At 41.3% G+C, this 27,019-nt stretch overlaps 1 protein-coding gene across 1 annotated transcript in view; it reads right to left on the bottom strand.

Moving 5' to 3' along the window:
- frmd4bb (FERM domain containing 4Bb) overlaps positions 1–26,489 on the bottom strand; it is a 377,863-nt gene extending 351,374 nt beyond the window's left edge. Inside the window, exon 1 of the mRNA XM_087994436.1 lies at positions 26,264–26,489. The gene's annotated coding sequence lies outside the window, so the exon portion shown is untranslated. The remainder of the gene's footprint in view (positions 1–26,263) is intronic.
- Positions 26,490–27,019: the final 530 nt, after the last annotated feature.

Below are 27,019 nucleotides of genomic sequence, written 5' to 3' on the forward strand. Positions count from 1 at the left end.
TCCCCTACATTTACCCCTTCATCTAACACTACGGGCAATTTAGCATGGCCAATTCACCTAACCTGCACATTTTTGGATTGTGGGAGGAAACCGGAGCACCCGGAGGAAACCCACGCAGACTACTGACAGGAAGGAACTGACAAACTGAACATTTCTTTTCTGACAATAGAGTTTCTGTCATTTGGAGATTTGTGAAACAGGACATGTGATGGATGGTGAAGGATGCATGATAAAGTTTGATTCCTTCAAAAACCAATGTGTGGGAGCTATGTAATGGCTTGATACTTAGACCGCACTCAGAAACGTTGGAGATACAGAGCATAATGATACTCGGGATAGTCTTCTTGCATTTAGTTCTTTCAAAAATACAACCATTTCATCAATGTCCTATGGAGTACTCACAGATCAGGTTTTGAAAAGAACAACAATATTGGCATAAAATATACAACTTTTGTCAATCTGTTAGTTGTAAGTAAAGCTAAAGATTGATTATTTTGTCTCAGAGTGAAGCAAGATGTACTCAGGTTCATGAATTTCTGCTGTGGATGGTCATATGACTGAACAGGCCAATTCTGTACCTGCAGCTCTCTGGGCAATTGGTCTAGGAAGTTCAGCAGATAGTGGGAAAGGGAATGCAGGATTAGGTTTTGTTCCTTGAGGCAGATCAACAGAAATTCTACATGACAGCTATTCAATTGTTGCACTTTTTAAAAATACATTAAAGTGAACAAGATGTATGTGCTAACAGGACAGAAATATGACTGAATGACTGTCCAACTGGGAACAGTACATATTTCAATGTTTGGCTCAATGCATTTGAGGAGGGGTTATTTCTGAGATGGCTTAACAACATTTCAGAATTTATTTTTACATTCACTTTGTGCAGTTGATCACCAAATGCCTTAGTAAAAAACATTAGCTCGTCACTACATAACCATTTAAATGTTTTCCATTTGTCACAATTTTTAATTTAAAAAAAAAGTGACCCGGCTCCTTCAATCCAACCTTATGAATTGTCATTGGCTTAAAATATCACATTGTGACACATAGAACATTTGATAAGCACATATCCTTCAAGGAAACCCAGCCTTTCTGCCTCCCAGAGCAGTAATTCATGCTGGAATACAATCATTCACAGCCTCGAGCAGCCATCAAATTCCTCACCCAAGTGGCATTCTGTACGTCTGCATGTGGTTGATAATATTGTAGAGAATATGGAAACAGCACACTCAAATCCACATTTTTCGCATTCGCTATTCACAGGGGAACTTGAGCCCTATAAAATGTGAAATGCCAGGGGTGCTTGCGTGCGTGTTTAAAATCAACATCAGGCATTCCCTGGACAGATGACAGCTCCCTGGTTTTCCACAACAATATACATCAAGTGCCAATTTTGTGATGCATTGTGAATCTTTTACCCTCTGCACAAACGACTCATTCAGAAATAAACTGACAGCTTCAAGTGTACTTCTAGATCTGGTCTCCAGGAACGGGATTAAGAGTACTTAAGTTCACACAATAGCCTCAATATTTTCTTGAAGATAAGAAGAGAGTCGGAGTGGGGGAGGAAGGGTGGAGGATTAGTAAATGATAAACTTGGCAAGTATGGGTTACCAAGGCATCCTGGAGAAATTATCTACACGTGTTGCAGGATCCGATTGCATGGATGGGACTGAATGTTGGTAAAACACTTCTGCTTTTCCTTGGTCCACGACAGCACAATAAAAGTAGAATAACTTTATCCAGTCTCCAGGAGTTCTTGAGGCCTTGGAAACCCAGCAATGAATCAAAAATGAAAATTCAGCTAAAATGGAGGCATGCAACTTTTAATGAAGTCTAAATAATCTAGTTAAAACGTGAACTGCCAGCTAGTAGCAGTCATCATTAAATCACCCGAAATCACTGCTGAAAATGTGTTGCTGGAAAAGCGCAAAGGTCAGGCAGCATCCAAGGAGCAGGAGAATCGACATTTCGGGCATAAGCCCTTCTTCAGGCCCGAGATGTCGATTCTCCTGCTCCTTGGATGCTGCCTGACCGGCTACGCTTTTCCAGCAACACATTTTCAGCTCTGATCTCCAGCATCTGCAGTCCTCACTTTCTCCTCCCGAAATCACTGCCTGAATAGAGGTGTTGATTATTTCAGTTGAAAAGTATGGCACTGGAAAGCATAGCAGGTCAGGCAGCATCCGATGGGCAAGAGAGTCAATGTTTCGGCCATAAGCCCTTCATCAGGAATATTGAGGGGTTTAGAGGGGGGAGTGGAGGTGGAAGATAGCTGTGAAGTTGATAGGTAGACGCAGGTGGGGTGGGCGATACTGGTAGCTTGGGGGGGGGGCGGGGGGGGGCACGGTGGAGCAGATAGGTGGGAAGGAAGATGGACAGGTAGGACAGTTTTAGAGGGCAGTGCTGAGTTGGAGGGTTGGATTTGGGATGAGGTGGCGGATGGGAAGATAGGGATTATTGTAATAGGAAACTAAGCTAGAAAGTGATTCATCACAGTTCCTTACAAGGATTTTTAAATCACGTGGTTCGCAATGGTGCACAGTATGAGGGATACTTCTCCTGAAATGAGACAGAGATCGAGTGAGTTTACTTGTGAATTTGGTTCAAAAATAAGAAGGAGGTGGTTTAAATAATATTTACTGCAAGAGATGAAATATGCTGATTGGGGAGTTTGATAAAAAGGGTGGGGAGGAGGAGTTCTTCTCTGCTACTCTTTCAGCAAGTTCACTAATTATTATGTTGTTATTACCCTGGGAGGCACAAAGGCAGGGTTTCCTTTTACTGATACTTGTATTTAACTGAGAAACACTGGGAAAAAGGGAAAGACTGGGCCAATATAATAAATTTAGATAAGGAATTCAAAGCAGAATAAAGTTTATATAAGTGAAGTCAAGACAAGCATGGCATGATTGAATGGAATATGTGGCCTATTATATGTGATGTTACTTGGGACCTATTAGTGTCCTAGATGTTCACATGTGCAGGAACTGGAACTTCAGGTTTTAGAATTTGAGCACTGGCTGGAGTCACTGTAATGTGCCCGTGAGACTGAGAATTACATAATTAGAACCTTCAGTAAGGTAGCCACACTGCAGCTTCAGGGCCTGGAAGCAAAAAGAGAATGAGTGACACAGGCAGTCCAAGAGAAACAGACAAGTACTGCAGGAGTCTCCTGAGGTTCTGCTCACAAGTTGCTTCTCTGTTTTGGAAGGTGATGAGGATTCTGGTTTCTTAAGGGAGTACAGTCAGAGCCAAGCTTCTGACACCACAAGCCAGACAGCTGGAACAGTTAGGGGACAGTGATCACTGTGTGGCAATGTTTAGGATGATGGTCAATCAGAGCAAAAACCAAAATCAATTGGCAGAGAGTTGACTTCAATGGAGCAAGAAATAACTGTGCCAGATTGACCGAAATGAAATGTTGGCGCGATAAACTGCAACTAAGCACTGCACACTTCCAAAAGAGGAGAACTGCCAAGGAATAGATCTTCATAAGGGAAAGGGAGGACAAATAAATCCAGATCCCTCTGGATGACAAAGGAGAAAGCAGTTAAGACAAAGAAGTAGTATGCTTACAACAGGTTCAGGGGGTGCCATGGTGGCTCACACTGCCAGGGACTTGGGTTCAATTCCAGCCTCGGGCGACTGTCTGTGTGGAGTTTGCATATTCTCCTTGTGTCTGCGTGGATTTACTCCAAAGATGTGTAGGTTAGGTGAATTGGTCATGCTAAAATGCCCATGTAGTGTCCAGGGATGTGTAAGCTAGGTAGAGTAGTGATGGGAAATGCAGGTTTACAGAGATAGGGTACAGGTCTGGCTGGGATGCTTTTCGGAGGGTCGGTGTGGACTTGTTGGGCCAAATGACATCCTTCCAGACTGTAGTGATTCTATGAAATGTGTAAAAACAGATTAGAGAAGCAAAGAAGAATTATGAGAAAAAAAAAGACTCACAGACAACATAAATGGGAATCCCAAAATCTTTTCAGACAGATAAATAGTTAAACAATGTTAGATTAGATTAGATTCCCTACAGTGTGGAAACAGGCCCTTCAGCCCAACCAGTCCACACCGACCCTCTGAAGAGTAACCCACCCAGACCCATTTCCCTCTGTCTAATGCACCTAAGACTATGGGCAATTTAACATGGCCAATTCACCTGACCTGCACATCTTTGGACTGCGGGAGGAAACCCATGCATACACAGGGAGAATATCTGTGTGGAGTTTGCACAGTCACCCGAAGCTGGAATTGAACCTGGGACCCTGGTGCTGTGAGGCAGCAGTGCTAACCACTGAGCCACCATTTTAAAAAAAAGCTTATACAGTTAGGGACTAAAAATGAATTTACACATGGAGAGCGGAGGCATGGCTAAGCCAGTAAATGAAAACTCTGCATTTGTTTTGTCTAAGGAGATGGATGCTGCCTGGACTACAGTGACAGAAGGAAACTCGATCATTGGGAAGTTCAAAATTCGTGAGGGCAAAGTCCTGGATTGAGTGATGGTCCTTGAAGTTGACAAAACATGGAGACTGGATGAGATGTATCCAAGGATACTGAATAGAGTGAGATTGAAAAATCGCAGAGGAAACCAACATAGTCTCAGTCTTTCTTCAACTCAAGAGAGAAGCTTGGAAACTGGAGAATTGCAAACATCGTGCTCTTGTTCAAGAAATGTTGTTGAGAAAAGCTCAGCAATCACAGGCCAGTCAGTTTAACTTCAGTGGTGGGGAAGCTTCCAGAGGCAATTATTCAGGATAGAATTAGTAGGCATAAAAAATAAGTGGGTTGATTATGAACAGTCAGCATGGATTTCAAGAAGGAAAAATTATGTTTAACTAACTTAATAGAATTTTTTGCAGAGGTAACAATGAGGTGTCTGCAGGTTTCCAGAAGGTGTTTGAGAAGTAGTGCCACACAACAGCCCTGTGAGAATAAAAAGAGGAAGTAACAACACAGACACAAATTGGCAAAGTAATATGAAACAGGAGTTCTGCTTAATGGATATTTTTCAGGCTGGTGGAAGGTTTGTAGTGGAATTCCACAGTCTTTTTAGCAGCTTTTGAAAGGAGTTGATACAATTTCAGTGTAGAAGGAGGCCATTCAATACATCGTGTCTGTACCAGCTCCGAAACAGCTACTCAGCTTGTCCCATTCTCCAGCCCTAAAAAGATCAGCCATGATTTTGAACGGCAGAACAGGCTCGATGGGTCAGGTGGCCTGCTCCTGCTCTTATTTCTTATGTTATCTCCGTGACCCTCTAAATCAAGCAATTTCTGAAACAGCAAACTTCTTTTTCACTGGCACCTTCTGAATTGGCACTTAATAAACCAGTAAAAGTTACATACAGGTAATTCTTCTATAATACTATGGTTGAGTTCCTGTGCAACCCTGCATTATAGACAAACTGCATTTTAGAAATAGCGCTTAAAGTGTTGGCGATGTAATCAGGTTACAGCCAATACACGTTTTTAAAAGTATGTGCTTTAGAAACAGTGTCCCCAATTTGTCAATCGCATTATAGCGCATTCACATGAAAGAAGTGCATGTGAGACCAGAACAACCTGGACTGTATATACTCGAGGAAAAGTCCATCTCTTGTAAAAATCAATCCCTTTTTTTGGCTAAAAAATCTGGACTTTTCCATATATCTCATGTAAAAGTCAACCCTAGTTGTTTACAGATAACAGATCAATACTTGTGAGTCAAGGTATGATCCTGTACATAAGCATTACAATGAGGAAATGAATTATTTTTGTGCCACGTGGTTTGATGTACAATTCACACCGATTTGGTGTGAATTTTAAGATGCATCAAGCCAGAGTCGGTGACAACTGAGTACTTTGGCAGAGAATTTTGAAAGCTGCCTGCTGAACTAGAAAATAAGAGATACAGTCCCACCAGTTTATAATCAGAAATCAACAAAAGGAAGGCTGCACATTATCATGCATTTTTATTTCTATTGTCTTTATCTGGTAACCACCGCAATTTGCTGTGTTTTATTTCCTTTATTCATTCAGAGATCAATGTGCTTCTGCTATGATATGGTATTTTGGACTATAGCATGAATTTCAGCCCCTCAAAAGTAGTATCCAGGTTATAGTTGACCCCATAAATTTAACCTTAAAAATTAAACTTTTACACAAATACGGAAGTTTACTGCATTATTCTGTCCATAATTATTGTTTTTTTAAATTTAATTACCTCAATGTGAATTTTCTAGTTATCCAATTGAATAGCCACATGAAAAAAATCAACAGTTGACTTGACTTAAGGTCAATTTCTCCCCAAATATAGCGATTTACCACGATGTCCAAGTAGTCAGTTGAGGATTCAAGTGAGAAGGCTCTCTGACAATATATTTTATTGAAGGCAAAGTGCATAATTAAAATAATTTGTGCTGTAAATAAAGTATAATGGTGATGTGTATACCCTCTGCATTTAGTTATTACTTAGTGTGCATTGTTACATTGATTACGTGGACTTCTCAATTATCTGGAATAGTTGATCAAATTAGCACATTCCTGGTCCCATAGTTGCTGGTTAATACAATTTTTCCTTTAGATATCCATCCTCTTTTGAAATCTCCTGTTGAATCCATCTCGATGATTCTCTGAGGCAGCCCATTCCAAATCCTAACAAGTTTGAGTAAAACAATTTCTTCTCATCCCATTTTCTAATTTGGTAAAGACAGAAGCAGAGTACATATTTAGTACCGCTGCTATACCTTTTGCAGACCTCTGCCTTGGCAATTTTGGTCCGAGGAACATGGGCGGACAATACAAAATTGAAATACAATTATAAAAGGAGATGCAGTTGCAGAGGGACTTGGGTACTTGTGAACAGATCTTTCAATATGGCAGAACAGCTAGAAAGAGAGCAGCTAATAAAGCATTCAGCAGCATGGGCATTATTAAAAGGGACATAAAAGCATTTAAGGAAGGAGGTCATGCTGAAATAAAATCAGAAAACGCTGGAGAAGCTCAGCACTTTTGGCAGCATCTGCGGGGAGAGACATGGTTAACATTTAAGTCCTCAAGTTCTAAAGAATGCACTGAACTTAATGTAAAATTTTTCTCCCTCTGCAAATGCTGCCAGAGCAGATGAATTTCTCCAGCATCCACAGAATTTTGCTTTTATCTGAGGCTACCCTGATTTGTAGAAGACATTTGTTAGACTTCAGCTGGGGTATCGTGCAGAGATAACAATGATTGCAGTGATAACGAACATCAGTTAAGGAGGATAGATTAGAGACGTTTAGTCTGCTTTCCTTCGAGACGTGGCAGCTAAGGGAAATTTGGTTGTAATTGTGAAGGGGCTGGATAATGTAAATAGGTAGAAATGGATCCCAATTGGCTTGACTTCTTTATTGTCACATGTACCTAAGTATAGTGAAAAGTTGTGTCTTGTGGGCAGTAGCAAACGAGGACATACAGATCACAGGGTGCTTAGACAGAACAAGGCATACAAGATTACAAATACACAGGAGGTGCACAAAAGCAAGGTCAACCTTACATTTGAAATGAGAGAGGTCTATTCAGCAATCTGATAACAGCACGGAAGAAGCTGGTCTTGAAACTATTGATGCATGTGTTGAAAACTTCTGGATCTTCAAAAAAAAAAACAAGATTTTTCAAGCCATTTGAAAAAGGAAGAAATGTGATGTGAGAAAATGCTTTCTCACACTGAGTGGTTTGGGTCTGGAATGCAGTGCCTAGAAGTGTGATGGAGCCAGTTTCAAATGATGCATTCAGTAGAGCAATGGATGCTTATTTAAGTAGGTACAATTCACAGGGGTATGGGAAAAGGCAGGAGAATGGCACTAAATTCACTTCAGCATCATGACTTAATGTGAATGGCTTCATTTTGCATTCTAACACTTGCTGACCTGCACGTCCTCCTTAGATATTTCATTGACAAATTGCCCCCACACACAGGGCTGGTTTTCCTGCCCTCATCCCTGCAAACCTGACCTCAATTTTTAAAAGAGAATAATTTTAAACTTCATGCCTTACCACCCAACCACCACACACACCTTTAAGGGTTAAAATACCCCAATGTTAATTCAAACATACATTCTTGCAGACAGTTAACTAAATCAAGTAAAATAGTTTTGTAGCATATCTGCAATTTCCGTAAGTTTGTAGTGTACCTGACAGGGTATGGGAAACATATGGGCATTCCTTTATTCCTTTCTGTTACTAAGCAGGTACTAAAGATGTCCTCCAGACATGACGACTGGTATCTGTACTTTCCTATGTATAGAAGCAGATGGGTTACTTCACAAAGTGGTTTGGAAGGGTTGTGTCTGTCCATAAAAACCACATTTTCAACTACCAGATGGTTGAAGGCTTACCTCAGAAGCGAGAGCGCGAATTGACTAAGATCTAAAGCAACTGCCAAATGAGTGCTGCTATTGCAGGCCCCTACTGGCAACAAATTCAAGTAACTAATACTTTCCCCTCCTTTACAATTTCCAAGGCCAACTTTTCCAAGTCATCATATGCAGAATTCCAACAGCACTAATTGTGGACATTCATTTTTAGCGTATTTGTGTCACAATGTCAAACAATAAACAAAAAGGCATCTTTTGTGATCACCAGACATCTCAATGTAGTACACAATTAATGAAACAACCTTGATATGTAGGTAAAAGATGTATAGACAAGAAAGTCCCACAGACAACAAATGGGATAACAAACAAATATAATGTTTTTGAGATAAAGATTTAAGTATAAATATTGGCCAGGACATCAACAATAATTTTCCTCTACTTTTCCCAAGATTAGTCATGTATCTTTTATACCAACTGCAGTAGGCAAACAGGGCTTCAGTTTAATGTCCCATTTGAAAAATGCAGATCCAACAATGCAGCACTCCCTCAGATCTGCACTGGCTAGTCAGCCTCGATTTTTATGCTGTAGTCCTAGATTAGAACTTGAATCTGCACTTTCTGATCACAGCCACAAATTCTATCAACTGAGCCATGGACTGATAGCTCACTGGCATAAAATTCCTTTATCCTTGGCCTTTAATACAAATCAAATGTGTATTGCTCAGTCACCTCATATTGGACCCTGACAGTCAGCTGGAGAAGACAAGGTGTCAGATTGGTTTGCACAGGTCTTGGACACAGATTTGATTCTACTGAGACCTCCCAGAAACCTACATTCCATGCTTCTGATCTACATTTACACCAAAGGCTCCAGAGGGGAAAGTGCTCAACTGCAATTTCAACTGCGACATCCAATCTTTTTGAAATGTCGACAGAATTAGAAGTTGGCAAAGTTATTTTTACCGCACTTTGCGAGACAGCATCATGAAAGAGTTGATGTAGACTTGATCCCACTGTGCTAAACTCCTGCTTTCACCAAAAAAGTCAGCCTTATAATTCTGTGGGATTCACTTTCCACAAAACATAATGAGCTGCAATTTATTATGTGGTAATGAAACTCATCCTTCATCTGCTGTGTTGATCAAATTTAACAAATGGAATTTTCAAAAATAAATAAAAATATTTGTTTCCACTTATTACTAAGAATAGATTAGTCATTTCTAATGTAGGCTGATAGAAACAAAATATTCCATGTGGCTTGCTGCTTGCTTATAGATATCTGGGAATGTAAAAGGATGGCCACTGCTAACTATTCCGGTTCTTTCCATTCCCCATGCTAGCTTACATTGCAAAGGGTTTTTTTCCTTTGGTGTCACCGTCCCTTTGCCTGTCAAATCTGCGTTTAACCATCCCTCTACCTCTTCAAAGCCCAACATGTCTTTACAAACTACCATCTCATCCCAAACCTTCCCCACTCTCCTTGTAAGAGTTGTCATCTCCTAAATCTGTGCATACCTTTCCCACATATCCACGTTTGAACTTTTCCAACTGCATTTTTACTCTGTTCTTACCACAGCACCAAAATAGCTCTAAGTAAATTCACAAACCACACCCTTTGTGATTATACTCCACTATTCTTTCTTCGACCTCTTGACCCCTCTATGACTTTGACAAAAGTCAACCTTGTTTTCTTCTTCACATATTTTTTCTTCATATTTCAATCACGTTGGACTGTATTCATCTGCTTCTACTTAGCCATCTGATTGTAGTCTTATCCTGCAATTATCTCATTGTCCCACCTTTGGAGCCCAAAAGAGCCTCAACTTCCTCCTGCGTCTTCTAATTTTGTCTCATATGTCGCAGTGGCATTGTCCCTATCTTTGCGCCAGGAGGCAGCAGTTCAAATCCCACTCACCCCTGATGTATGTTAGAATGTTTCAGAACAAGTTGATTTAAAATATTTGTCTGAAAATCAAATGCCAGATTTCAAGTGAACAGTTAAGACAGCAAACTTTACTTCATTACCTCCTCTCTTGGCCACTCAACAGTGCTTATAATTTTAGACTGACAATTTTGCAGTGTTGCAAATTTTTCAGCTAACCATTGGGAACACCACAGCAAGTGCATTTGACCTCTAATCCGATCTTAGAAATATAGCAAATAGGTGCAGGAGTAGGCCATTCAGCCCTTTGAGTTGAAGGGAGACACTGACCAGAGAAAGAGATGGAAGATGTGGGCTCAGTCTTTTCACACTTCCGGTGGTTTATTTATCTGCAAGAACAGCTTCCTGTACGCTCCCCATTAAAGTCTGTTTCCACCTCCATGAAAGCTTCTGGAGCCATATCTACTTCAGCTATTCGACAGCTGAAACGCTCATTCATGACTTTCCGACTCAGCTAATCCAAATGTTTCTCTGGGAGAGACATTCGTTTTCATCCCCCTATAAACCTGAGCTCATCCAAAACTATGTCACAAACATCATAATGTGCATAACGTCCTGTTCATCAAATTCATGTGCTCATTGACCTGCAGTGGCACTTGTATCAATGCCTTGAATTTCAAATTACATCCATTTGTGCAAATCCCTCCCTGGTCTGTCTTTTTCCTTAAAAACCCTCTGTAAACTCAGCTTATGCAATGCACTGGGAACTCTGGTGTTCCTGTATCTTCCTGATGAAGGGCTTTTGCCCGCAACGTCGATTTTCCTGCTCCTCGGATGCTGCCTGACCTGCTGTGCTTTTCCAGCACCACTCTAATCTCTAGCATCTGCAGTCCTCACTTTTGCCAGGTTGAGTTTAAGTCCAGGACTTCAGCATAAGTATCCATGTGAACATTCAAGGGCAATAGAGAGTGAGAGAGTGAGAGCGAGATATACTGTCAAAGTTATTGTGTCCAAATGAAACATTAAGCCAAGATCCTAGTGACATGCTTGATGGTGGATACGATGATCCCAAGGAACTACAGTATTTCAAAATGAGGGAAGGGAATTCTTGCCTACATTTATCCTGAGGCGAATATGACTTGGACAGTGTCACCTGGGAACCTAAGTGCAAATGATTAGATTACTTACAGTGTGGAAACAGGCCCTTCAGCCCAACAAGTCCACACCGACCCGCCGAAGCGCAACCCACCCATACCCCTACATTTACCCCTTTTAGCCTAACACTACGGGCAATTTAGCATGGCCAATTCACCTAACCCGCACATCTTTGTGACTGTGGGAGGAAACCGGAGCACCCGGAGGAAACCCACGCAGACACGGGGAGAATGTGCAAACTCCACACAGTCAGTCGCCTGAGTCGGGAATTGAACCCGGGTCTCTGGCGCTGTGAAGGCAGGTGTGGACTGCCATGTTTCCTATATAACAATGAGCCTTCTTCAAATATACTTGACTGGCCATAAAACACTTTGAGACATGCAGTGCCATCCATGATGGCACAATAAGTGCAGCTCTTCCTTTGCTTATCCATTCTGAAGGGTCACTGGACTCAAAACATGAACTCTGCTTTCTCTCCACAGATATTGCCGAACCTGCTGAGTTTTTCTAGCAAGTTTTTGTTTCTGGTTTCCAGCATCTGTAGTTCTTTCATTATATTTTCCCTTGCTTTCTTCCCTACTGAATTCTCCACCTGCTCAGCCACACTATTGGCAATTTTCATCTATAGTCACTCCATGCAGTGCGATTCTCTCCCTTAATCAGGAAACCTATCTCTCCTAAAGACCCCTTTTAAAACCCATCTCTTCAGTGAAGGTTTTAATCGCATACATTACGACCGTATTGACACTAGGAAAGTACATAACTTCATATAAACCTTGGGCCAAGCTGAGGTCACAAAGGCACAGTATAATTGCAAGTTTTTTTAAAAATAGTCTCTTTCTAGTAGCTCTCTTTTTTTCTGGTCATATGTCAACTATTGTATGTTTCTGTTTTTGTGAAGCACCTAAGAACGTTAAAAAGGATCTATGTAATTGCAAGTTTTGTTGTACAGAAAATTCCTGTGTCTCATCCCAGACATTGACAGTTCAGTTGACAACATTTCTCCTATTGTTTCCATATTTCAAATCACCCTATATAACCGGATAATTATCATGGTTGAGGAGTCAAACAATTATCCAGTTTTGGGCTGCTCATTCTATAAATAGGAAACAGCACAAAATAGCCAGCCATGGGAAAACTGGTCTATGAAAACAGACAAAATAACAGATTATCAAGTTGAAAAACCTTACTGGTTTTGCAAACCATAACTTCTGGGTCTAGAGGAAATAACTAGCAGAGGGTACCAAGGTGGAATTTTCAGTTAACTCCTTCCCTTATCTACAGTCCTACACAATTACAATTGCAAAAGTACATTCATAACATGGGTCAAACCAATTGAGTACCAATTTGTAAATCCTCCAATGTGCCAATGGTGGACTGTAAAAGCAGGCGAGATTCTTGATCATTCATGTGATGGGAAGGTATGGGTTGGAGAAGTTTGATCAGCCAGTGTGAATCAGATTGATGCCAACTCTGATCTAAGCCAGGAAGTGACATAGAACAAAACACCTTTTTCTTGTGGATGCTTAATCAACTACATTCAGTCACCCAACTTCTCCTACATGGAGCACCATCTTGTACAAACTTTATTTCAAAAATCTTTTCTTTGAGCATTTTCTTCATGCTCACAAAGGTCAAATATCATCTTTCTCTTAGCAACACCCTTTGTCAAACGTATATTGTCCCAAAGACAGTGATTATCCACACAGTCCTCTAGTTTCCCTTGGTGTACAATCTCCTTTAGAACATGTTATGAAAACACCCTTGTATCTACAGCTTTCCCTGGCACCAATGTTGCAGCAGATAAAGGTGCTTTTTAATTACTTAGTTTTCCAGGCCAATGAACATCGTCTATTCTTTCCCATCAAGAATAGGATAAATCCTGCCATATTCAAATAACTAATTAGAACATTGGTGTGTGAAGCATCATTAAAAAAAAAAGCAAGCTTCTATTTTGTGGGTTGCTCCCTCAGGCTTCCATCCTTGGCTTTTTTTTTAAACTTAACTTTTTAGGGCCTACATTTGCATAATGACTTTCTCAACAATAGCAACTTTCATCATTGTACTCAGCTCCATCTCTAACATTAGAACTAGTCTAAGTGCATAACCAGTTTAACTGTCTAACCAACTGCTCAGTACATGTAAATTCATCTTTGTGAGACCTCATCCAATCTGTTGGGATGCAATTAACACTTTCCAAGCAACACTGCCAATCCAAAGTCACTGTTAATTTATTCTGCTTAATATCAAGATTTCTATATTTAAAAAAGGTCAACCTCTCCTCCCAAAGTCAGACTTTCATCCTTAAATTCCCTTGTACGCCACGTGCATCTCTATATATCCTCCGACAATCTTTCAACCTGTAAAACATGCAGCTTTTATAATGACTGACCTGCATTCCCAACAGTGAGTCGCTAAAAGAATGAAAAAGTTCCTGCATTGTCTCCAATTATGGCCTTCCTCCATTCACTTGCCATTTTTGGCAAGGATGTGACTCATGTTAACCTTTGGTAAGTGATTCTGAAGAACAGGACAAGGCCATGTACACCTTCAGTCAGCCCTTCACCTGCCATAATCTGGCCCTTACAACTATCCAACATAAGTGTATGCGAAATGCATGGAGCTTCACCTCTTCCTTGGACTTGTTCATATTCTGCAAATATGTAACCCATGTCAACTGAGATTGAAAAGTGCATCCTAACAGCTTAGTTGCTATGCATACACTCATTAAAATCTAATCCTATTATAAATTCCACCTTCTACATACACACACAGACAAGCAACAAAATGAAGCATTCTGGATGAAGGAAAAAACTCAGAAGGTAGTTCAGTGGTCCCTTACCACATGTTTACTGAGATGATCCATTTGCTGATACAATTACCAGATGTACCTCTGTCCTCACCAACACACACCCTTTTTTTTGGGGTGTGCAGACTTCCAAGTTCTACACAACAGTGACTTCAGAATGCTATTTCTTGACATTTCTTCTCCAGATACTTTCACTTGTTTGCAGGAGGCGCAAGGTGACTGGCTCCAACTTATCTTCAATCAATGAAAAGTCACTGGTTATAGCAACTGGAAAAAAGGGTAAATAAATGGTTTTCTTTAGACCTAAGCTGATTTTAAGAAAATAAAACAGCTCCTGCACTTGTGGAGATCTGATGGCTTTTCCCAAATATTCAAGTCCTAAGCTATTCAGTCAACAAGGAGTTGATTACAGTTGTTGACAGGCCTTTGTCATTGAAACCTAGTCACTCAGCTACTGGTTCCATTTGTACAGCTCCATTGGCTCCAGATCGTCTGCCAAACTGCAGGCATTCTTGCAACTCATTTTTTTGTTATAGTTCCCAGTAATGTTCATCTATTAGAATAGCCAAATATATCTCTGTCCTCATTCATGCACCCTCTTGTTTTTTTTTAAAAGGTTCTAAGGTTCTTGCAACAGCGACTTCTGAAACTGGAAGTCAATGCATTCACAAGCCAATCTGGTATGTTCAGAACCTTGGAGTGTCTGCGCTGCCATTGGTCCGCACACCTTTTGGTTACAAATTCTAATTTCATAAAAATGATTCTGCAGTGGTACCATCTGCGACAATTTTAACAAGATTATGGTGTCCTTGGTGTATTTTTTCAGGAGGTCGTAAAAGACACAGACTCCACGAAGTCTGGGCTCAGAAGGGTTTTAGGACCAGTTTGATTATAGCTAACAGATACTGCCTCAGGCAAAACGCTTTTAAATTTTAAAGAAAAAACACTTATACAATGAAAAGGGGAGTAGCCAGTTCTCCCAACTAAGCTTTTCTGGTTTGGTTAGCAAGTGTAGTGTTTTGAAGCTGCTGGACCCAAAAGAAGCAAGTCTATGGTGACCACCTCTCTCTCTCTCTGACTTCTCTCCTGTAAACGTTTGAGTTTACCTTTTGTGCCAAGGGGTGTTTATGGGGATTGCTTCAAGTATTTGGAACAGCATCATCAAGTTGGGACGACCTATTGGGTTTTCAGATAGGTTAAGTTAATCGGTATTTTGGTTATGCTTCATTCGGTAATCTTGTAAATAAATTCTGTTTTGTTTAAAACTACGTGGTTTGACCAACTGCATCCTTCCTGGAATATCTACGTTACACCCGCCTAAAACAACTAGCAAAGTTTGGTCTGAGCTGCTTTCTTGAAGTGTGTTGAGGGGGTCTAGCCTGGTCCATAACACATCACTGAACTAGTAATCCACAGGCAAAAAGCAGACATTTCTGGTGAAACTCAGCAGATCTGGCAGCATCTGTAGGAGAAAACCAGAGTTAACATTTCCAGTCCTGCGATTCCTCAGTAGGAATTTTGCTTTCTCCCCACAGCTGCTGCTGCGAGACCCACATTCTGTCAGCCATTTCTGTTTTTGTTTCAAATTTCCAGAGTTGAAAGCTAGTTTCATCATCTCAGTAATGGTGACTATCATGAAATGCTGTACAAATATTTCAGGTGACACCAGGTTATAGCCCCACAAGTATATTTGAAATCATAAGCTTTCTCAGCATTTCACCTGATGAAGGAGCAACAGTCCAAAAGCTTGTGATTTCAACCAAACCTGTTGGATTGTAACCTGGTGTCATCAGATTTCTGACCTTGTCCACCCCAGTCCAACACTGGGACCTTCACATCATGGAAATATTTGACTCTTTGATGCCCTTTAAAGAAAGAAGTTTGTCATCCTTTCCTAGTCTGGCCCACATGTGAGTCCAGGCCTACAGCAATGTGATTTACTCTTAACTGCCCTCTAAAATGGCCTGGCAAGCCTGGCTCAAGGGCAATTAGCAATCAGGAAAATAATGTCACCGCTTGAGGCCAATATATGGGCAGTCTCACATTGCTACAACCTTGGAATATTCCTTTTGTTTTTAAAGTGCTCAGTGTCCGATTTGGGCTTTAAAGGCCATGAGCAATAAATGTTTTCCCAATTTTTTTTTTTTTTTTAAGGCTTCCAACATACATTCCAAACAGTTCTTTCTGAAAATTTGACTCCAGCTCACATTAGGAGTCTATCAATCTAACACAGGCCAACAATTTAAAGGCAACCCCTGAAGTTTGGATTTCCCTAATAGAATTTGGGTCAATCTTTATTACAGTTTATTACATTCCATTACACATTCTTCTCCACAATAACTATTAGACTTCCTTTAAATTTATCAAAGTCTGACCATGTCTTGTATGCACTTAATAGTTCATTTCTTATAAGTTTTGTCCATACATGTTAAATTATTCAAACCGTCCCCAGCGTCAAATACCTGAGCCCCAGCTCCGACAATGCCTTTTGCTTGAAGGGTTTTTACTTTACTATCATCGTAATCCCTGTCCATCTATTTACTTTACTTTTCCCATTGATCATAGGGTCAATTTCAGAGAAACACTCCCACGAAATCTTATACTGACATTTTACACTTGGTTTCAGCCTCTCCAAATCACACTATCCCTGCAATGCAGAAAGAGACCGTTTAAGAGGCTGAGGGGTGACCTTATAGAGGTTTACAAAATTGTGAGGGGCATGGATCGGATAAATAGACAAAGCCTTTTCCCTGGGGTAGGGGAGTCCAAACCTAGAGGACATAGGTTTAGGGTGAGAGGGGAAAGATATAAAGGGACCTAAGGGGCAACTTTTTCACAGAGAGGGTGGTACGTGTCTGAAATGAGCTGCCAGAGGAAGTGGTGGAGGCTGGCACAATTGCAACATTTAAGAGGCATTTGGATGGGTATATGAATAGGAAGGGTTTGGAGGGATTATGGGCTGGGTGCTGGCAGATGGGACTAGATTGGGTTGGGATATCTGGTCGGCATGGACGGATTGGACCGAAGGGTCTGTTTCCATGCTGTACATCTCTATGCCTCTAGCCCATGGACTCTCTGAAGGGAATCCCACACAGTCCCATCCATCCCCCCCTCCCCTCCCAACCTTATCCCCATAACTCAGCATTTTCTATGGCTAATCCACCTAACCTGCACATCTTTGGACTGTGGGAGGAAACCAGGGCACCCAGAGGAAACCCATGCAGACACGGGGAGGGTATCTGTGTGTGGTTTGCAGTCACCCAAGAGAGTGCAATCAAACTCGAGTCCCTGGTGCTGTGAGGCAGCAGTGTTAACCACAAGCACCCAGTCTTCTACTTAACTCTAATTACAACCTTCTGTTAGGGAAAAAAAATCTATTTCCAATCTTCACTTTCAAGCAGCCATTCTGTACTTCAGTTGCAACAAGTAATCCTGTTGGTGAAACAGAACTAAAGCCACCTTTCACTTGTGGATACAGTTTACTGACCCTTCAGACACCCAGCTCTTGCCAGACACCCTCCAGAATAAAAAGGTGTTCTCTTAAATATACTCTGCCACTTAATGAACTAATCTCAGTCAGGAGCATTGACTCCTGCTATACTGACATCAACATGGGGTTTGATCTGCATTTCTTCACAAGTGGATGAAGGGCCTGCTTTTTGACCTACCCATTGTGTGATGTGGGCTTAAGTCCGAAACCTCAAATCTCCAGTCCCTCGGATGCTGCCTGACTTGCTGTGCTTTTCCAGCACCACATTTTTTGACTCTGCAGCATCTGGCCTCCTCACTCTCTCCCATTGTGTACAGATCACAGCGATGGTTTCAATTTGCTTTTGGACAGAGAACTCAAAAGAAAGATTTTACCTATTGTAGATTGAGTTCTCAGCCAAAAAAAGAGAGACAACTTTCAATTTCTCTTTCTGATAAGTATGGTAGGCACATTTACAGTCCATTGACTTCTGCATATGGAACACTTTATCCCCACACTCAGATACGAGTTTGGATCTTGTTCTAGTTCTTACCACATGATGAGATTCCCTTTATCATTTTCACTGGTTTTTTTTGAGGAGATTGATGGTCCCTTGTAATGTGAAACACAACTGTGGTGCAAAGAGTACAACAATTGTTTGCAGCTGCTGGCAAAGTAAAAGTAGTTTTGCCTTTCAAGGATCTAGCATTAATGTATTTCCAGGCTTCACGTTTTGTCTGTGCTGCACACATTGAGTTGGAGAACATAAGCCAGAACCCAGCACAACGGCAGTAATACAATCAGTAATCAGTGACTCTAGCCTGGCAACAGATTCCTTGACTCAAAATTTAAGTGTGTCCTAGCAATTTGAGACAATGTTGGCCTTACAATCCTTTGGTACACGCTTTGTAAAAGAAGGAGTCGTCGAGAATATAGTGCTGGAAAAGCACAGCAGGTCAGGCAGCATCCGAGGAGCAGGAGAATCGACATTTCGGGCATAAGCCTACCATTAGGAATGAGGCTCGTGGGTCGGGGCTGAGAGATAAATGGGACGGGGTGTGGGGTTGGTGGAAAAGGTAGCTGGGAAATGAGGAAACTGTTGAAAGCCACATTTATCCCGTATGGTTGCAGGGTCCCAAGACAGAATATGAGGCGGCCAGGCATCTGGTGATAACAGTTTGGCGGTGGAGGCGGCCCAGGACCTGCATATCCTTGACAGAGTGGGAGGGGGAGTTGAAGTGTTCAGCCATGGGATGGTGGGGTTGGTAGGTGTGGGTGTCCCAGAGATGTTCTCTGGGATGATCCGCAAGAAGGCGTCCTGTCTCCCCGATGTAGAAGAGACCACACCGGGTGCAGCGGATGCAGTAGATGACATTGGTAGAGATACAGGTGAATTTCTGACAGATGTGGAAGGATCCCTTGCGGCCTTGGATGGAGGTGAGGGGAGTGGTGTGAGCGCAGGTTTTGCACTTCCTGTGGTGGCAGGGAGAGGTGCCGGGGGTGGGGGGCATGAAGAGCAGCCAGGAGCAGTGTGGACCAGACAAGTGAATCGCGGAGGGAATGGTCTTTTTGGAACTCTGATTGGGTGGACAGGGAAATATATCGCTGGTGGTGGGGTCCGTTTGGAGGTGGTGGAAGTGGCGGAGGATGGTGCGAAGTATGCAGAGGTTTGTGGGGTGGAAGAGAAGGACTGGGGGGTTCTGTCCTTGTTGTGTTGGGAGGGGTGGGGTTCAAGGGCAGTTGTGCTTGAAGTGGAGGGCCACGTGGTGTCAATTGTCAACCATGTGGGAATGGAAGTTGTGATTGTGGAAGAAGGAAGCCATCTGGGACTTTGAGGAGGAATTAGTCATCCTGAGGACAGATGCGGTGGAGGAATTGGGAATAAGGGATGGCATTTTTACAGGATGTAAGGTGGGAGAAGGTGTAGTCTAGGTAGCTGTGGGAGTTGGTGGGCTTGACCATGGTTAGTCGGTCACCAGAGACAGTGATAGATAGGTCCAGGAAGGGGAAGGTGGTGTCTGGAGATGGTCCAGGTGAATTTGAGGTCGGGGTGGAAGGTGCTGGTAAATTTGATGAACTGTTCAATCCCCCTGTGGGAGCATGAGGTGGCGCCAGTGCTGTCATCGATATAGTGGAGAAACAGGTTTGTGCCAGTGTAACTGCAGAAAATGAACTGTTCCACATATCCGACAAACAGGCAGGCATAGCTGGGTCCCATGTGGTTGCCAATGGCTACCCCTTTGGTTTGGTGGAAGTGGGATGATTGGAATGAGAAACTGAGGGTGAGGACCAGTTCAGCCAGGCAGATGAGGGTGTTGGTGGAAGGGGACTGGTTGGGACAGTGTGAAAGGAAGAAACGGAAGGCTTGGACACCCTCATCGTGGTGTATCGATGTGTACAGGGACTGGATGGACATAGTAAAACCTGTTTTTCTTGACCACATTCTTGGTATTAGATGCCACTTTCATTAATAATAGTCAAAACAAATGTAAACCTTAGCACTCAAAAGCCATATGGAAGGTAGAACTGCCACTTTACGGCAATAAAGCCAACAAAACTAGGCCTTTGTTTTTATAAACTAGATCTTCCTTGCCACCTGTCGAATGGATCACATGTCCATCACAAGCAGCAATGACAAGGTAAGCACAGTATAAAAAGCAGAACAAACCAAAACAACAGGACTCCAATTATCTGACTTTGTTCAATTATCCAAATGACTAGCAGAGAGATGCATCCACCCTTATATCAACCTATATTAACTGATGGGAATCCTATATGACAGATATTTTCCAATCAACTTGTTCAGAGATGTTGTTATACATCTCCAGGACTTCAACCCAACGCTCCTGGCTCAGGCATCAGGACACTACCACTGTATGGGGTACCACAAGACCCCTAGTAAAGTTGGCTTACTTAAAACCAATTAACTGAACACCTGCATAATTCAATTAAAAATTAAAAATAAAATTATGTATTAAACATGAAACATTGTGTAGGAAGTGCAAAAACAATGAGCCAGGTTTTCAATTTCTGGAGGAAGTGAGAATATGTGAGGATGTGATTTGAAACTTCCAAAGACATTTCTGGTGCCCAACTTCTCACTCGCTCGTTGTGTTCCAATTTCCAAAAGTAAATTGGAGGTCACGGAGTCTAAAACAGCTCCAGTTAACTTCCTGTTAAATTCTTCAGAGTTTACTAACAAGTTGGAGGGTGAGATAGAAGTTTTCACTTGGAAATACGTGATTCCAAAGAGTTGGAAGCATTTTAAATCATGGCAGTTGGGTTAAGTGTGCGCGGAGGTTAAAGATTCTTCAGGTGAAAAGTCTTATATCAAATTATATATTTTACGACATTTGATTAGATTTGATTTATTATTGTCATGTACACCTAAGAACAGTGAAGAAAGTTTTATTTTGCATGCAGCACAGACAGATCATAGCATACAAACATCTTAGGCTGATTGAACAGAGCAAAGAGTACCAAGTTATGGCTGCAAAGAAGATAAACAGGCTTAGAATTGAGGTTTGAAATTGCTGAATGATTGTAAGAAATGTGAGAATAAGGTCTGCTGTAGAGAGCTTGTAAAATGTTGTTATCCTGTTATTTCATTGCAAGCCTGTTGACACCTCTCTTCTGCAAGCCTGTAACAGGTCCCCATTACAATAGCAAAACCAGACAGACAGTCACACACCTCTTGGTTATTCTCATTGCCATTAATTGGATATCAAGCCAATCTTTAGCCCAATTAGGGAATGTACAAAAAAACCATTTCAAGATAGCATTGTCTGAGTGATAGATCCAGCAAAGGATGAGGACCTTACCCTGATTTGAAAATCTAGCTCATGGTTATCAGACTTCCTCCAGCCACCAGCAAGTTATAGTGACAAACATTTTTCAAAGTTACAAATTCAGAACAATTGAAGATGCACTGTTGTCCGAGCTTTGTTAAACGTTTCCATAATACTGCAGACCACTTGTTGTAGAGTTGCAATGCAAAAATGATTGAATTGTGTGCGCATACAAGATTCAGGTTATTCTCTACATGTCACTTTGAGCTGACAGTTTAAACCTGATGGTTTGCCAGCCATGGAATGTTCTGAACCAGTTTGTGTTTTCCTCAATACTGATTCATTGATTGCAGATGTGCATGTGTCAGCACAAGTGCAAAAGGTCACAATGTACAAAAATACACATAGCACAGCACTTCTTCAGTAGTCTCTCAGCCAGCTTCCTACCTTGCACTTTAATAGACTTCAGCTCATCCAAATCTTAGCTATTGAACCTTAAAACTATGATTGACCAAGTTGGCTCTCATTGTCTGATGTTTAAAATTCACATCCTGTGTTTAAATGGCCTCTCAGCTACACCGCTCCCTGCTCTGTAACTTCCTCCAGTCCCACAAACCTTTAAGTGCTCTGTTCCTCTATTGCCAGAGCCTTCTCTTATCCCACCACTAGCAATTCAGCTGGTAGACGTTACAAATCCCCACACTCAAACTCCCTCTCCAGAGCGCCTGTGCATCTGAACCAACCCCTTTCCTCCTATAAAACTCCTTGAAACCCATTTGGCTTTGGCTCAATATCAATTTTGCCTTATTTCTCAGTAAAGCATCTATATTAGTTGCAAAGCACTCGATTCCACCTGGAGTCTGTATAAAAAGTTATGCAAGTACAATACTTTTACTAGACAAATGACACAATGATATACACATTGTTCTGAGGTACACTTGAAGAAACAATGCCATCATTAAAACAGTTTCTATTGAGTTCACCCAAATTAGCAGAAAACTATAGGAAACAACTTATATTTTCAAAGTTGGAAGATTTGAGGATGCCAGCAGAAAATGTATGCAGAAAAATGATTCTCAGGTGGTAGATGGGCTCATGTGCTGTTCATTACAACAATCTTTGATATGTTGATGCCAGAGGATCGTGATAAAAAGGTGAAGTGAACACAGAAAATAAAGTTGTTTTTCTACTACCTGATATCAGATGAATCAATTCTTGGTCACATACAAAACTGACCATACAATACACAACAACTTAATTCATTCAGGGCATACTAAGGAATTGTCTAAGTGAGATCCTCTACTAAGATTTACACAGTTTCTTTTTTGACCCAGTTTGTTTATTGTTTCTGAATAGTATTCTGTATCCAAAGGCAAAGCATTACTGAGGTAATGGGATATAATAGTTGTGCAGCCCAAGGGATAAGTTGTATCTTACTATCTACGACATTTTCAAAGGGGATCCATGATGGCTGCTCACTGGAATCTCAGCTGAGTGGAGGTCAGGAACTCAACAATTAGGAGAATATATATCTGATCCTACATTGCAGCACCTATGTTGATGTTTCAGTTGCCTGCGTAACTAGGATACACCCTGGTTGTGGTCAAGAAAACATAATACCTCTACTTCCTCAGGACACTAAGGAAACTCAGTATGTCGGTAAAGACTCGTAGCAGTTTTTATAGAATGCTTTCTATGGTGAATCTATCTGCTTGGTATGGCAACTGCTCTGCCAAGACTAAGAAATTACAGAAAGTTGTAAACCCAGCCCAGTCCATCACACAAGCCAACCTTCCATCCATTGACTCCATGTATACTTCTCACTGCCTCAGAAAGGGAGCTAACATCAAAGACCCCTCCCACCCTAGTTATAATCTCTTCCACTCGGCAGAAGACACAAAATCTTAAACACACAGACCAACAGGTTCAAGCACAACATCTTGCCCACTGTAATTAGATTTCTGAATGGACCTTTCAAATTTAATGTTGACCTCGCTCCTTGTGCATCATCTCTGCAGTTGTAACATTGTACTCCTCTCTTTGCTCTATTACCCTTGTTCCCTAGATGCTGCCTGACCTGCTGTGCTGTTCCAGCAATAAAGTTTCAACTTTGATCTCCAGCGTCTGCAGACCTCACTTTCTCCTCTATTACCCTTGTGCACTTTGTGTGGTATAATCTGCCTGTACTGCATGCAAAACCAAAAACTTTTCACTGTACCTAGGTATGTGACAATAATAAATCAAACCAAGGTAAATATGATTGCAATGCACTTTCATATTGGTCCATACATTGTTAAAGAATTTATGTAAATTGTTTTATTCATTCTTTCACCAACTAGCCTTTACTTCAATTCTAACAACAATATTGAGCAATGTAAATGATAGATTCAACTGCATGAACATGTTAAACCAGAAATTACTGATGTTTATGTTATTAGGTAAATCCTTACAGGCAATTGGTTTGAATGCCAAAAACATAAAAGATACTCTGTTGTGTATCTTGTTACCGGTTCTCAGTTCCTCTGCCTGATGGCAGTCGCTGGTAAAACTGTCCTGATCATTCCATTGCAGAATGATTTACGACTAAATCCCATGTAGTGGTAGGATTTAAAATGAAAAGTCATACAAATAAATAAACCATCAAATTAGTTGTCATCCTGTGCGAGTTTTTAAGGCAGTTTTTCATTGAAATTATTAGCAAAGCAGACACACAAGGCCAGTTCCAGATTACACTTTACTCTTGTTGACTGCATTCATTTTCAGTTAACATGATAAATTGGTCACCTCAGCTAATCTTTCTGGATTGTTACTTTTTTAAAAAACTAGTGAATAAAATTACTACATTGGAACTTGATAGGATGATTAAAATAGTGGGATTTATGAACATGTTATTAACATTAGTCAAAAGGTGTGGCACTGAAAAACACAGCAGGTCAGGCAGCATCCAAGGAGCAGGAGAGTCGACATTTAGGGCAAAGTCCTTCTTCAGAAATGTGGGGAGGGGGCCCAAGGGAGTTGAGAGATAAATGGGAAGGGGGAGTGGTGCAGGGGAAAGGTAGCTGGAATGCGATAGTAGATGAAGGCGGAGGGGTGATGGTGATAAGTCAGAGTAGAGGGTGGAGCTGATAGGTAGGAAGGAAGATGGACAGGTAGTTCCAGAGGGCAGTACAGAGTTGGAGGGTTGAGTCTGGGATAACGTGATGGACGGTTGGACTGAAGGGTCTGTTTCCATGCTGTATATCTCTATGACATTGATGCAGTGTGGTTAGTGGGTCCCAAGGTGGAAGATGAGAAGTTCTTCCTCCAGGCATTGGGTGGTTTTGATTTGGCAGTGGAGGTGGCCCACTATTAGCATATCCCTGGCAGAGTGAGAGGGGGAGTGGAAGTGGTCGGCCACAGGGCTGTGGGGTTGTTTGGTGCATGTGCCCCAGAGAGACTGGTCTAATTAGAGACATATTTGCATGGAAAGACAAATTTTTGTGAAGAATCATGGACCTTGTGAACATAGTTTGAATTGGAAGGTAGAAAAGATGGTTCTTATGAATCATATGACAACCAAATACTGGAAAATCATCCAAAATCCTGTACCATTTTAGAAGTATGTTGTATTTTTTAAAAAAACCTGTTTGTTTTAGAAGGATTCTGGGTTAAAAGTAAAAACACTAAACAATAATTAAGCTTCAATATAATACAAATAGCATGCCCAATGCTTATATCAATAAAAAATATATTGTAAACCCTGTGTGCCACAAAATGACTTTTCTTGTTGCTGAGTCACTGCTTTGTTCTCTGCTAGTTAAGACCTAATATGCTGTGTTCGGGATGTGGACTGCATTTTGTAGCCTCAGGTAAACAGGATTACCTTGAATGCAGTGGTGCAATTAATCTCACAGGTGCTTACAAGAAAATGGAATGGCAAGCAGACCTTTATTAAGATTGGCAATTAAAACAAAGAACTCGTCTAGCTATCCCTGGAGAATTTGCATAATAATAATCAGCCAGACAAGGACCTGAATTTTCACAACACATTGATTATTTTTAAAAGACAGACAAACGATTTCCACTCATGCATACCAGCAAGCAGCTAAAATGAACAATGGCTTCAAATTAAAGAATGAATTCAAAATTTTCTTTCAATTATTAATAGGCCTCTTCGAAATAAATGAAACACAAAAACTGAGGTTTTAATATTGCAGCTGGCCCTGGTTAAGAACAGACATTAAGCCATCTCCATCTCTGGTTCATTGCAATTGGTTTAAAACACGGTATTCCCACAGTCATATTCCCACAGAGGCTGCGGAGCTTTCTCTTCAGAGAACCACACAAAAATCTTCACTCATTCTGGAATCCTAAAACAACACCTCTATCGGCTGCGACAAGGCCAGGATGATTATCGTTGGTACCACAAGTAAAATTACTACTAAGGATATTTTCCTGCACAAAAGTATAGCCTGGTTTACTTGTGTTGAATTTGCACCAATATTACCCAAACACAAAGGAAAACAAGCTAGCTGCAGAATACACTAGGTTTCATTATGTATGGTTCAAAAGATGAGCCTGCTGTAGGGAACCCCATTGTTTTCCCGATACAGACTCATAATCAAACAGAAGTTTAAACCAGAAGTGTTTGCCATTGTTTCAGTTCTAAGGTTACTGCTGACTAGACAGTTTAGTATCTCGATCCGCTTTGGCTGCAGGAACTGAGTGGCTGATTGTCCACAGCATTGCCCGTGGCTGTAATTCACGCGACACACTGTATATATTGTGCATTCCAAATTTTAACAGAGAAACAGCCATTTAAAATATAGTTGGAGACACAGCTCACCTTTTTTCTGGACTGTCTTGTTTACAGTGCGGTCTCTCTCCTTTTGTTTTGAATCCTCTCTCCAGATAAAACACCGACCACTGGTTTCCCATGCACAACAAAACCTGATACTAATTTTTCACCTTTGCTCGATCTCTCGTCAGTCCTTCCCAACATGTGAGGCTCCAGCTTGTTTGTCGGCTCTGCTTTTCAGCCAGGAAGCTGTGTCTGCATATCCAGGCTGTTTACACTCACACCGCCCCACCACGCCTCACAGCCTCTGCTTTCCCCTTAAAACCGCACACCCCCTGCAGCTGTTACTGCGAGTGTGACATTACTGCCTTCTCGCAAGCTGATGTACGGCTCTCATAGAATACAATGAGGTAAGGGAGGTCCCTCGTGGTAGTAACTGATCTCCCTCAGAACTCCTGCCATATCATGCAAACCTTTCACCAGCTAGAGAACTTGAAATACATTAAAGCCACACACACGTAATACACGTCGAATTATTAACTGACCAAAACCACCTTCCCTTACATTACTTTTTTTGCCTGAGCTGATTGCAAATAACTGAAATTTTAACGGACGTTAGAGCTGGTTATCGCTGCAAATTTTTATAACAAAATTCAACATTAGTTTGATTTTAACATTCCTAATTATGAGAGATGAAGCAAGCTGTGATCATCATTAATGAGGGGGCAAGTTCAGAATCAGCTGCTTGGTTCAAGACTTCAGATGTAAATGAAACAGAAATATGAATCACAGAATTAACTTTAT

The sequence above is a fragment of the Chiloscyllium plagiosum genome, unplaced genomic scaffold, assembly GCF_037043375.1.
Source record: "Chiloscyllium plagiosum isolate Xiang-an unplaced genomic scaffold, Cpla_swu_hap1 HiC_scaffold_14, whole genome shotgun sequence".
In the NCBI taxonomy this organism is placed as follows: domain Eukaryota; kingdom Metazoa; phylum Chordata; class Chondrichthyes; order Orectolobiformes; family Hemiscylliidae; genus Chiloscyllium; species Chiloscyllium plagiosum.